Source organism: Sminthopsis crassicaudata, chromosome 3 (genome assembly GCF_048593235.1).
Source record: "Sminthopsis crassicaudata isolate SCR6 chromosome 3, ASM4859323v1, whole genome shotgun sequence".
Lineage (NCBI taxonomy): Eukaryota > Metazoa > Chordata > Mammalia > Dasyuromorphia > Dasyuridae > Sminthopsis > Sminthopsis crassicaudata.
The window spans coordinates 402,100,748-402,113,521 of NC_133619.1; the positions used below are offsets into that span (position 1 = coordinate 402,100,748).

General features: G+C 41.9%; 1 protein-coding gene across 2 annotated transcripts in view; it reads right to left on the reverse strand.

The window, feature by feature from the left end:
• ZNF202 (zinc finger protein 202) overlaps window positions 1–11,962 on the reverse strand; it is a 30,702-nt gene extending 18,740 nt beyond the window's left edge. Inside the window, exon 1 of one of the 2 annotated variants that reach the window (XM_074302730.1) lies at window positions 11,805–11,962. The gene's annotated coding sequence lies outside the window, so the exon portion shown is untranslated. The remainder of the gene's footprint in view (window positions 1–11,804) is intronic. The other variant, XM_074302729.1, reaches the window with a different exon arrangement.
• Window positions 11,963–12,774: the final 812 nt, after the last annotated feature.

The window sequence follows — 12,774 nt, forward strand, 5'->3', positions numbered from 1 at the left end:
GGTTGGAGTAAACAATGCTGAGAAGCTGAACAAGCCAAAACCACCAGAATAGTACTGATGCAAAAAACTTTGGGACTTGCTTGTGAAATTATTGGAGTGAAGGAGTGGTACAGATGACTTTAATGTCCTTCTCAGCTCTAAAATGTTATTAAAAATAATTCTGTTCAGTAGTCTGTTGTGGAGATAAGGGAATGGTAGTGAGGAGGGGCACTTTCTTGCCCTGAGCCCCTAGTCCAGTCTCTATGAACCTTGGCTGAAGGTACATGCTTGTTATAGGGAGATGCCAATCTCAATTCCTTTAAGGAGGAACAGCAGATAAAATGATGTAATATTGATAAAAAGTGCTTAGAACAGTGCCTGGCACATAGTAGGTACTATGGAAATCTTTATTCCTTTTCCTTCTCTCAATGCAAGAATTCTTTACCCCTGAAATAATTCTTAATAGCTAGTTTCCAGATCTTAAATCATAGGATTTTTTTTTTTATTAAGGATACTACCTACTGAATGTAAAAAGATGTATATCATGTACATTTTCTCAATTTGGTGAGGTCGGGGGAAGGGGAGAGTGTCAACAGAGACAGGACGTTGATGAGATGGTTATACACATAAAGGTCTGCTAGAAGAGCTTTTCTCTTGAGCCCTTTCCCTCCAGTATCAGGAAAACCCATGCAGTAAATATCTCAGTCTGTTTTGTGCCAAAGGACAAAGCCCCTGTGCCGAAAGCTAATTGTGTAAGAGTAAATAAAATAGCTCAAGCACAAAATAGGACCTTGCAATAGGTTCTTTAACCAAAGTCCAAGAGTCTCTACATTTGCATTGGCTTTGGCTAACAGTACTGATGCCATCCCCAGGATGCCATGTCATAGGAAACAGGGGACACAAATATGTTTTTCTGATACCAGGAAGTGGTCCAGACACAAATACTTCAGGAATCTGTGTTTTAAGCCTAAAGCTAACAGTAAACTTAAGGGAATTGATTCATTTATATGAAGCAACAGTGACTAGTGGTTAAGAGAGTTGGCTTTGGTCAGGAAGGCCTAGCCAGAGCTTCACCTCTGGCACACATTACCTAGAGGGCACTGGCCAACTCCCTGACTCCTCAATGCCCACCAACTAATTCTAAGCCAAAGCTGTGGAGACCAAGCAAGTCTGTATTGGCATTAAGAAATTTCCTACCTGGAAGTCTTCTATACCAATAAAATCACAGATTCAGTGTGTGTGTATGTGTATAGACACACATACATAGAAGTAAATCTATATAATACATTTATATAAAAAAAAACCCACACACAAAACATATAAATATATACGTATATATACACACACATATGTAAGTATAACTATACACAGTCATTTGTATATATCTGCAAATAACACGCATGGCCTTTAACAGATCTCATACCATAACCTGCAAAACTAAACTTGACCTATAAGAGATAGTGTGGCCAGAGAATCACAGGCCTTGAGCTTTTTCTCTGGACACTAACTTACTTTGTAAACCTTAAGCAAATCACAAGTGAATGAGCTGAGGGAGATGAACTAAGGTCATCTCCGGCTCTTAACATTTTATGGTTCAAAGTATTTTTTTAATCCAATACAGTTTTTGTTTTACTTTCTTTATTTGTTCTTTATTGGGTTCAACATGATGGTATTTGAGGTGAGGAGAAATCAAAAACAGAACCTGAGTTGTCAGGCAAAAGTTTGCAATGACAAAAACAAAACAAAACAAGAACAAAAACAAAAAGCAAAGGGTGGAGAAGTTTAAGAAGAGAAGCATTAAAAAACAAAAAAAAAACAAACAGAAAGTAAAAGCTGATTGGGAGGCCAAGTCACATGAGGCTGCTGAGGGGATTGTGAACACTTGGACATAAAATTCTTGTGCGCTGACACTGCTGGGGGTTGTGACTGGGGTAGAAAATCCTGAGGGAAGAGAAAAGAATTAGACAAATATCAATGTAAATGTTTGGATTAGAAATGCAATTCTTGTTTTTAAACACTCAAAGACAATCCTGGCTCTCTGTATGGCCCAGTATTACTTTCAATAAATCTTAGAACTTTAGGCCTGGAAGGCTTTGCCTTCACTCCTCTTTCTATCATTGGAAAGTGGCCATTCAGCCCCTTTGCTCGATGCCCTCCAGACACTAATCCCTCAGATAGTATCTTCCACTTTTGCACAGCTCCAAGAAACTGGTAAGATGAAAACAGGACTGGATTTGGCATCTGAGAACCTGGGCTCAAATCCTGGTTCTGCCAGGTAAGTAACTGTGTCCAAGTCACTCTTTCCATATATGATTCCTCATCTGAAAAATGAAGGAGTTGAAATACATCATTCAGTCAACAAGCATCAAGCACTGAGTACTAGACATTATGCTGAAGCCAATTCCTGCTCTTAAAGAGCTTACACTCTGCTTGGGGAATGCAACATGCTCACAGTTCATACAGTATATAAATTCTCAGTGTCGAAGAAAGGTGGGGTAATCAGGAGTGACCTCTTGAAAAACACAGAACTTGCATGGAGCCTTAGAATGTGGAAGGTGAGGACGGACAGGATTACAGGCATGGGCACAGCTTGGACAAAGATGCTGCAGAAGGAGATGGCACACTGTGCAGGGATGCAGAGCGCATGGAGGGGGGAATGAGGAGCACTCAGTCTGGAAACAAGCTGGAGCTGAATGGGGAAGGAGTCTAAATGCCAAGCCCAGGAATTGGCATACGCTGTTATTCATTTTATCTTTGTACTTCTAGAACAGATGAGAGAAAACCTGCACAGAAGTGCTTTAAACACCTAATAGCAAACTTTGTATGTGCTACTTCAGTTTGCCCTTGCCACTGTAGCTTCCTACTAGTAACACAGGCAGACCTATGCTTTAGAAAGAAGTATCAATCTAGAAGCCTAGTGGGATGGAGACAGGAAAATGAAGCAGGAGACTACTGTAACAGTTCAAGGGTGAGATAAAGGTCTGACCTAGAGTAGTTATGGTGTGACTAGAAAGAAGGGGATAAGAGCAAGACAGACATATCTGTCATCTCAAAATAATTGTGGGACTTAAAGGGCAAAAAATCTTTGTTCTTGTTTATCTTGTCAGTTAAAGCTGATAGAACATTTTAAAAAAGAATGATGGCACTGCAAGACAAAGTTTTATTGGAGGAGAAACAAACAGGTTCTGGGTGGGAATAAAAGCAGGCATTTCTATTCAGAGACCTGGGTCCATTCTAACACAACTAGAAGTTTTTAAAAAGTAAACACTCAATAAACAGTGAAAGCAAGACTTTAGTTGCTCTTTCTAGCATAAGACTTGGCAAACTGATTGGAAAGGGATAGGTGGGGGAGAAGAGTTAGAAAAAGATTCAAGAGTCAAGGATATCTCCCTAGTTCATGAATTTGGATAAGCGGAAGAAATTGGTTAGTTTTAGATATGATGAATTTAAGAAACTCCCTAAAGACTGAAGCTCAGGAGGAATCAAAAGACTGAATGTGTATATATGGGAGTATCTGAAGGAAGATGAAGGGCTGAACCTATGGGAATGAGTTTAGAGCCCTGTGTCAAGCTCTGGAGTACACCACCATATAGGTGGCGAGGGATAATGAACCTGCAAAAGAGACCAAGAAGGAACTTTTTTTTCCCTATCATCTCTTTGCAAACTTACACAGTTGCTCACACCAAAGAAGCTTGCAGCACTGGACTTCACTCTCCTGCTCAGTGATTGCTTCTCCCAGAATACTAGCTCAGGAAAGCCCCAGTCATGATTCAATTTCCTCACTCAAACATAGCCATTTTCCCCCATCCCTTTCCAGTTTGGTGACCACAATCAAACGATCAAATTAACTCTGCCAGTGCTCCAGGATAAGGTTTGTCAATCCATTGATTGATTATGCTATTATTCTACTTATCACTGACCTAAAGTGCCCCTTCTTGCCCACTATTGTGTTGCTTACCTGAGGGCAAGGACTAGCTCTGGTTTTGTATCTGTAGTTTTAAAGCTTAGCATAATACTGGGAAAAAAATAAAGACTTAATATTTTTTATTCACTCATTCATAGGAAAAGAACAATAACAAATTTCACAAAGATTTGGGATGGGAAAAAAGTATTCAAAATAACAGGATTGGTCAATGTCAGACATTGTAGAGAACTCAAAAAGGATGAAGACAGCACCATTGGACATAGCAATAAACAGATGTCTAGCAAATTCAAAGAATTGTTTCAGCGGAATAATGGGATGGAAGTCAAATTACAAAGGGCTGAAAAAGTAGAGGCAATGAATGCAAACAGTTTTTTCTAATCATAGATCATCACTGATTTAGAACTGGAAGGGATCAGCCATGAAGTTCATCTTTCTTTTCCAAATGAGAAATCTAGAGTCCAGAAAAGTTAAAGGATCTGCTTAAGAGGACACAAATGATAAATTGCAGCTCAGATTCAATCCCAGATTTTCAGAAACCAAATCTAGTGATAAAAGGAGAAAGGCTACTTTAATTATATGAGATTGATAAGTGGAAGTGATGGCTAAATAAAAATAGCTCTTTATTATATAATACTAAATGTTAAGTTTTTTCTGACAACTGAAAAGTTTTCCCTGCAACTTCTGATCACTGCTCCTAATTCTAATCTATGTGACTAAGTCAAAAAATTCTAATTATTGTTCTACATGCAGTCTTTCTGATACTCAAAGGCCTGTCTTTTCCGATTTTTTTCTTCCCCAATTTAAACAGACTCAGTTTCTCTTAATGATTTTCAGTTTCCCAACTACTCTGATACTCCTCATCTAGGTACCAGACAGATTATCTATATTCTTCTTCTAGTTCTATAATAATTTTATTATTATTATTTTTTAAATTAGACTTCTCAAGGAACAGCCAGGCTAACTCCTGTGATCCAAAGACTGAAGGTACTATATGATGAGTAAACAATCCCAGCCTCTGCTAGAATGGAGAATAGTTGGCAAATGCAAGGGGGAACCAAGTAAACTTCATAGTACAGCACTATCTCTGGAAGGAGAGGAAGACTCACAATGGCTGAGAAGAGACTGGGAATAAAAACTCAGGCACTGTACCCTTCAGTGTTTAATGCTCAATATGAAACTAGGTGTCTTATGAACTAATCTGAAATCCATTTAATCATCAAATGTATATAAACGAAAAGTTCATCTCTCTCTCTCTCTCTCTCTCTCTCTCTCTCTCTCTCACACACACACACACACACACACACACGATCCAGGATAGTAACTATTATTTATATATCACATATCACTTTAAGGTATACAAAGTACTTCACAAATATTATCTCGTCTTAGTCTTACCCTTCCAACAATCCACAGAAGGTAGGTGCTGTTATTTTTGCCATTTTATACAAGAGGAAATTGAGGCAGACAAAAATTAAGTGACTTGCTGAGGGTCATTGGCTGAGTGTCCAAGTCTTCTTGACTCTATAATGAACTAACCACTATAACAGTTTGCTGCCTAAAAAGACACCTTTAGAATTAAAGTTTTAAAGAAAATTCATCACCAAAGAAGCAGATAACACAAAAATACAAAATGTAGAATTTTGATTATATAAGATTAAAATGCTTTTGCGTGAGAAAATCAAACTAGAAAAATTTTTTATCAAACATCTCTAATTCAAGTTCTCACATCCAAGGCACATAGGAAATTGAGGTACATATATGTATTCAGAAATAATTCTGACATGTGGATCAAAGTATAAGAACAAACAACTTTCAAAGAAGTACAGATTATCCACAACCTCTCAAATGTTCCAAGAAACATGAGAAAGCAATTAAAAGTAATGCTGAAGAAAAAAGTAGAAATATATATAGAAGAATTGCACAAGGAGGGAGAAAAATTTGGAACACATGGTTTTGCAAGGGTGAACATTGAAAATTATCTTTGCACATATTTTGAAAAGCTATTTTTGAAAAAGTAATGCTGAGATTTTACATTATATCCATCAAATTAGCAAAAGACTGAAATACTGCCTTTTGGCAGCTATACAGAAACATATCCTTTGACCCAGAAATGTGACAATTTGGCATATACCACAAGGAAGACAAAAATAGAGAGTAGGATCACAGATTCCAAAGTATTTGTAGCAATTTTTTGTAGTAAGAAAAACTTAAAAGAAGTTATATATGCAGATTGGGGAATGGCTGTGGCAAGTAAATGTAGTACAAAATTGTTGTTCAGGCATGTCTCACTGTGACTCCATAGGACACTGATACTGTCCCTGGGCAATTTTTTGGCAAAAATTCTGGAGCAGTGTGCTAAGAGGTTGTATCTTGTCCAGGGTCACACAACTAAGTGTCTGAGATAATACTTGAACTCAGGTCTTTCTGATTTCAGGCCCAGTGGCCAAAGGAAACAACAAATATAAAGGATGGAAGTGGTAGGAATTTGTGAACACAGGCTAAAGGAAGAGAATACATACAAGGGTCTACAAGGATGCAAACAAAAATAAAAATCTAAAACACAAAAAAGCAGTTAGAATTTAGTCAATACAATAATAAATCTTCACTCCACAGATGATCAAACTTATCTGATTCTCCTGAGGCAGAGATACAGAGGATGGGAGAAAGAATAAAACCAGGAGAGAAGGAAGACATCTAGCTCTGGATCAGCTGACATAAAAAAGAACAGGAAGAACAAAAAAGCATTTCACACAGAGCCCATATTTATCAGAGGAAAATAATGGAAGCACTTATAATCTATCTTTATTGCTAAAAATACTGTTTACAACAACCTCTCTATAACAGTAAACTTAGTTGTTTACTGAGAAATGCTGTGGCAGAAAAAAAATCTGTAGCCAACTTACCAGGGGGATGTACAGTTTGAAGTCAGGTCTATATATACTACTTTTTTGGACTAGCAGGGTCTGTCATGGCCTGTGGATAGCTCAGATTAAATCTAAGGCCTTAAAGGTCAACTGTGGCCAAGAAAAGGACTGATGATAGTTTGAGGTGGGAAAGATACAGATATTTGCCGTAAGCATCTAACCAATTATCAAGCAGCTTTGCTACAGAGAAGTTATTTGATATTTTAAAATATGATTAATTTAGATTATGACTATAGCTTGAAGCAATAAAAAAAAAAAAACAACTTGGTGATTTAATTCTGGCCCTGCTGTTTATTAAGAGAAAGTAAGAAAGCTAGATTCAAATCCTGTTTAAGACACTGTGACTCTTAGCAAGTCACATCTTTTTGCTCCAGGTAGTTATGTGTAAAATATAAGAACTACCTCTTGCTGTGAGGATCAAAAGTACAAAAGCTTTAGTAATATAAATGTCTTTATAATGAGCCACATTTACTTCCTAAGATGTCTAACCATTGATTTTATTTAAAGATTAAATTCACTTTAATCCAATGTCTTTTTTTTTTTTTCTTCCAAATTTTGCTTGACTATTTTTTTTTTCTTTACTGGAGTCAATATGACACTTGAGGCTCAATAAGAGATTTAAAAAAAGGTAGTGATGAGTCAGGATAAGCAGATATGTAAAAAAATCAAAAGTACAAAGTAGCAGAAAAACAATGGACAGAGTAAAGAGAGATCTATTTTACCATCTGGGGTAAGTCTATGCCTTTTTTTTTTTTTTTTAAACAAATTCTTTTCTTCTTCGGGTTAATAATCTTATTAGTACTTTAAGATTCATCTTCATATTCATGATTTTCAATATCCTTACCAACCTGGTTGTCTTCCACTTGGTTGTCATACCCATTTACTAATAACACTTGTAAAACATGGCCCCTAGAATAGAAAGCACCATTCCCGATAAGGACCAAAATCAGCTGAAAACAACAGGATCACCATTTTGTTCTAGATACACTACTTTTAATGTAATTTAAGATCCACCTTCTTGGGGAGCATGTAGTCAATACAATCCCCAGGCTTTTTAAATATTAATGGCTACTTAGACAAGTTTCTTTTAAATGCTTTTTACTGATGATTTAAAAAATAAATTCAATTTAAGTTTTAATTTTAGTATAGGACCTAACATATGTCCCTATTTGACCTAACATATGTCCTATATTTGACCTAAGGTCTAAAAATCCTGTGGTTGTGATTCCAATGATCATTTCTGGAAATGGCTATTTTACTGACTTGTATTTATTTTGCCTTTAAAATTCATAGTTAAGTTACTCATCTCAATCTATTTTGGACCCAGTGTTTTCTCAGTTATATCCAAGGATTTTTCTTAGGAGTAAGGCTAATAGGATTATTGCTGAATTTGAAGACTGATTTTACAGTTCCTAGTCCATAATACATTGGAGTCTGAAGAACAACCTTATGCCATTCCTATCATGGATATTAAGCTACAACAACATGGACAGTGCTTTGTACTTCTCCTGCATCTTAATGTGCATTATTGCTATTTTTATCCTTTCTTATCTTCCCTACAAGATCAGAGTTTCTAAAGAGTAAGAACAGTGGCATCTCACCTCCTTCAAAGCCTAGTGTAAATGCCTCCCACATAGAAGGTAAATATACAAAGATCTGAGGGATAAAAAGATAAGAGCTAAATGATCCTGCTCTCAAGGAGCTTACATCCTGCAGGAGGTTGTGACATATACACAAACACATACAAAATTTTAAACACTGAATTTTAACAGCTGGATTTGCAGGGAGAAAACAGAAAAGGACTCACTGTAGGTGGCACCTGAGCTACACTGTGAAGCAAGCCAGTTAGAAGTGAAGAGGGAGTGCATGTTAGCAGGCCACCTGCACAGAGATGCATCAAAGAGAAAATACAAAATAAGACCAGAAATGAAGATAGGAGACATACTTCAGGGAGACAAAACAAAAAAGTAAAGTCTATTCCATTTTAGAGGAAAATGAGAACCACTGCTGAGTTCTACATTAAGGAATAAGGTTTATGTTTTAGAAACAGCACTTTTGCAGCTATGTGGAGGATGGATGGAGGATGGAGGCTAGAAGCAAAAGGACCAATTAGGAAGGTACTGCAACAATTCAGGTGAGGTCATCAGTGCCTAAACCAAAATGGAAGTTCTGGATGGAGAAAAGGGACAAATGGAAGAAATGCTGGGGAGCAGGCACTTCATGTTTAGACTTCTCTTCCAGGATGATGCTAAAGATTAATGGAACAGAAAGCAGTTCTTATAAGTATCTGTCTTAAGAGTCTGCCACCGAATATCACAGAAGACACACAGAAGAGGTCTTGATGTAGACTTGGAGAGGGGCAATTTCACAAAGCGGCTATACTCACAGTTGGTTTTCCTGGGACTACTTCACCTCTTCCCCAATTTTCAGATCACTAGGCCATTCAGGATCTGGTGTCTACGTTCTCAGTAGTATTGCAGCATAGTAATAATTAGACCTAACATTTAGTGTTTTAATGTGTGCCTGGCACTATGTTCAGCACTTTACAATTATCTCATTTGACCCTCAGGTTGACTCTGGGAGGTGGATGCTATTATTATTCCCATTTTACAGATGAGGAAACTGATGCAAATAGAAGTTAAGTGATTTCCCCAGAGTCATCCAGCTAGTGTCTGAAGGGTCATTTGAACTCAGGTCTTCCCGACTCCTGAACTGTCACTCAATAGCCACTGTGCCCCTCAGCTACTACCAAGAAAAAGCATTTCCTAAAAAGGTACTTCGGGGATCCCTGCTGAAATTCTTCCTTTGATCTGGGCAATGAGGTAGGAGGGTCAGCTGGCACCGGTTACACCCTGACAGCACTCCTCTGAGGGGGTGCTTCCTCCTTGAGGGCTAGAGTCTCGACAGTGACATTGCCTGTATTGAATACTCTGCTACCCCTAAATTATTGTAGAAGGATAGGAACTGTAAGGTCATCACATCAACATTCTTTGTTGTTAATATGAGACTGACTTGGCAAGTATTTTGCTAAAAGCAACCCAAAGAGCACAGTAACTTCTGATGGAAGATGAAAGAGTAGCTTTGAGGGGGATTTTTAAGAAATCCTGTGGAGTTAGAGAAAGAGTGACGCTGGGGTAGGATAGGTAGGGAAAGATGCTCAAAATATAGAGATGTCAGGAAGTTTCTGTGGACAAAGATGTATGGACTTTTTAAGTGTCTGAGATTGACAAAAGGTGGATCTCTCTAGCAGTTCAAAATCTGTGCAAATGAAACCTCAAGTACCAGCTGGTCTAATCCCTTGGGACTAAGTGACTAGTCTGAGGCCATGAAGCAAGTTAGTGGGGGGTAGAGTAGCACATGGAGCACTCCCAGGCAGTTCTCTTTCCACAGCAGTGAGTGAGCTGGTGGCTTTGACAGGCTCCCACAAGATGTGGCCAGAAAATAATGCCTCTTCTCCAGGAACTAAGGGGGCTGAGAGACTGACCCAGAGCTTAATTTATGGCAGGGGTGAAAGGTGAACTGTGGAGAAAGGGCAGTGCCTCTAGAGGTCAGGGTTCTAAAAGGATTACTCACTATTAGGGGCGTGTCAACAGAGAAAAGGAGGCCCTGGAAAGTAGTAAAACATTCTGTTTGAATATTTTTTGTAATCCAGGACTCTCTCACGGTAGTAAAGAGTCGTAACCTAGACTATCACAACAATCCTGTGAGGGGAAGGGCTGGTAAAAGAAAGATGGAAAATTCACAGCCCCTCCCTGCCCCCACCCGAGTACAAACACACTCCCAATTCCAAGAACTTTAAGAGTCCAAAAAATTGCCCAACAACATCAGCAGCAGCTGTAGGCCCTGGAGTGACTGTCACACTCCCTCAGGTGCTCCGTGGCTAATGCCTGGAGGCAGTCAGAGCAGGGAGTGAGGGAGGCCCGGGGTTAGAACAAGAGATCCCGGAGGCTTCCGTTCCGGGGGGTCAGCGGGCTTCCTGGACTGCTCTGAGCCACCCCGCCAGGTGCAGTGTGGTAGTCAAAACATAGCAAAACACCCCCCAGAGTTCTGAGACTCCACGCAGAGGGCTATGGGAGCTGCTCCCTCCAGGCTCCGAGTCTGGACAAGACTGGCACGGACTGTCAGTAAGGAGCGGCCAGAGCACAGAGCTGCCCCATGTGTGTAAGGGGGGATGCCACTGGCCGAGGGGCCCGAAAGGCCCAAGCCTAGGAAACTAACACTAGGCTTTCCTCCCACGGACAACAATGGGAAAGAAACAGGAACGGCTTCCCCACCCCCTCCCCTCTTAGTCTGTCTGTCCCTCTCTTTCTCACCCCCTCCCAAGTGACCGGGGCCTCAACAGGAAAAAGAGCCACTGGGCTGACAGTGCCGAAGGCAAGGGTCCGAGGCAGGGCAGGGCACGGCAAGAGCGGTGTTGCCGGGATGCGGGTGGGTAAGGGGGAAGGCAGAATGGGGAAAGGGAGGAAACGCTCCGGGGGGGGGGGGGGGGCAGGGCAGAGACAAGCCCAGAACTGGGAGTGGGAGGCATGTTAGTGGGAGCGCTGCAGCAGAGGGAGCAGGAAGAGACACCTCCACTCCCCTCCCGGCGCTCCAGATCCAACCCTCAACTCCCAGGATAGGGGGCTGAGGGGCTGCGATCTCACGAAGGAAGGACCTGTGGTGTTAGGGGGGCCAGAGCTGGGCGGCTGAGCAAGGCAGCCGCAGGCCGGGGTCACAACTTCATCCGCTGCCCCCCGCTCTAGACTCAGGACCCAGGCCCAGCACCTGCCTCCCCCGCCCTAACAGAGTGACAGCCCCGTCTTTCTCTCTCTTTACCCGCCTCAACCCTCATCTGGCTCAGAGGCGGCGGCGAGGCAGGGGCGGGTCTCCCTTCCTCTGCCCCTCCCCCTCCTTTCTACCCAGTCTAACTCAGTCCAGCCCGTCTCGCCTTCATACGGGTGGGGCACCCACCCCCAAGCCCCAGTGCCTGCACTCACGGCTCCGGCAGCTCCGGCGGTTCCTCCCCAGGCTCTCTCCCACCCACCCCAGAGCCAAGCGGCAGCGCCGGATCTGGGCAGTGCAGGGCCAAACAGGTCCCGAACACGTGGGGACGCGGCGTCCGGAACCGGAAGACACAGATGGCTCCGCCCCCAAATCTTGCCTGGAGCCTTTCTAGGCTACGGGAGGTTAAGTGGTGACTCTCTGGTACTCTCCCTGGAGAAGAGGCCCCGAGGTGGGCGAACCGGAAGTACACTCCGTGCACGAGCCAAGCCTGCTTTAGCCACACCCCCAGATCTGGCCTCGCCCCTCGAAAGCCTGTCAATTACTACTGACCCTTTGGCTTAGTCCAGTTCTTTCTGCTTACCTATTTGTTCTTTCCTCGTGCCTCTGCCCGTCGACTCTTCCCGACTCTCTGCAACCTTGTCTCTGTGTTGTGTCTCTCGATATTTGTATCTCTCCCTCCTCTTTCTCTCTCTGTCTGTCTCTCTTCCCCACCCCTCCTCCCCTCCTCTCCTTCCCTCTTCCCCCCTTTCCCTCTTCTCCCTGTCTCTCTGTCTCTGTCTCTCTTCTCCTCCTCCTCCCCCTCCCCCTCTTCTCCCTGTCTCTGTGTCTATCTCTCTGTCTCTGTCTCTCTTCCCCTCCTCCTCCCCCTCCTCCTCTTAGCCCTGTCTCCCTGTCTGTCTCTCTGTCTCTGTCTCTCTTCTCCCCCTCTTCTCCTTGTCTCCCTGTCTCAGTGTCTATCTCTCTATCTCTCTGTCTCTCTTCCCCATCCCTCTCCCCTCCCCCTCTTCTCCCTGTCTCTCTGTCTCTGTCTCTCTTCTCCTCCTCCTCCCCTCCCCCTCTTCTCCCTGTCTCTGTGTCTATCTCTCTGTCTCTGTCTCTCTTCCCCTCCTCCTCCCCCTCCTCCTCTTAGCCCTGTCTCCCTGTCTGTCTCTCTGTCTCTCTTCTCTCCCTCTTCTCCTTGTC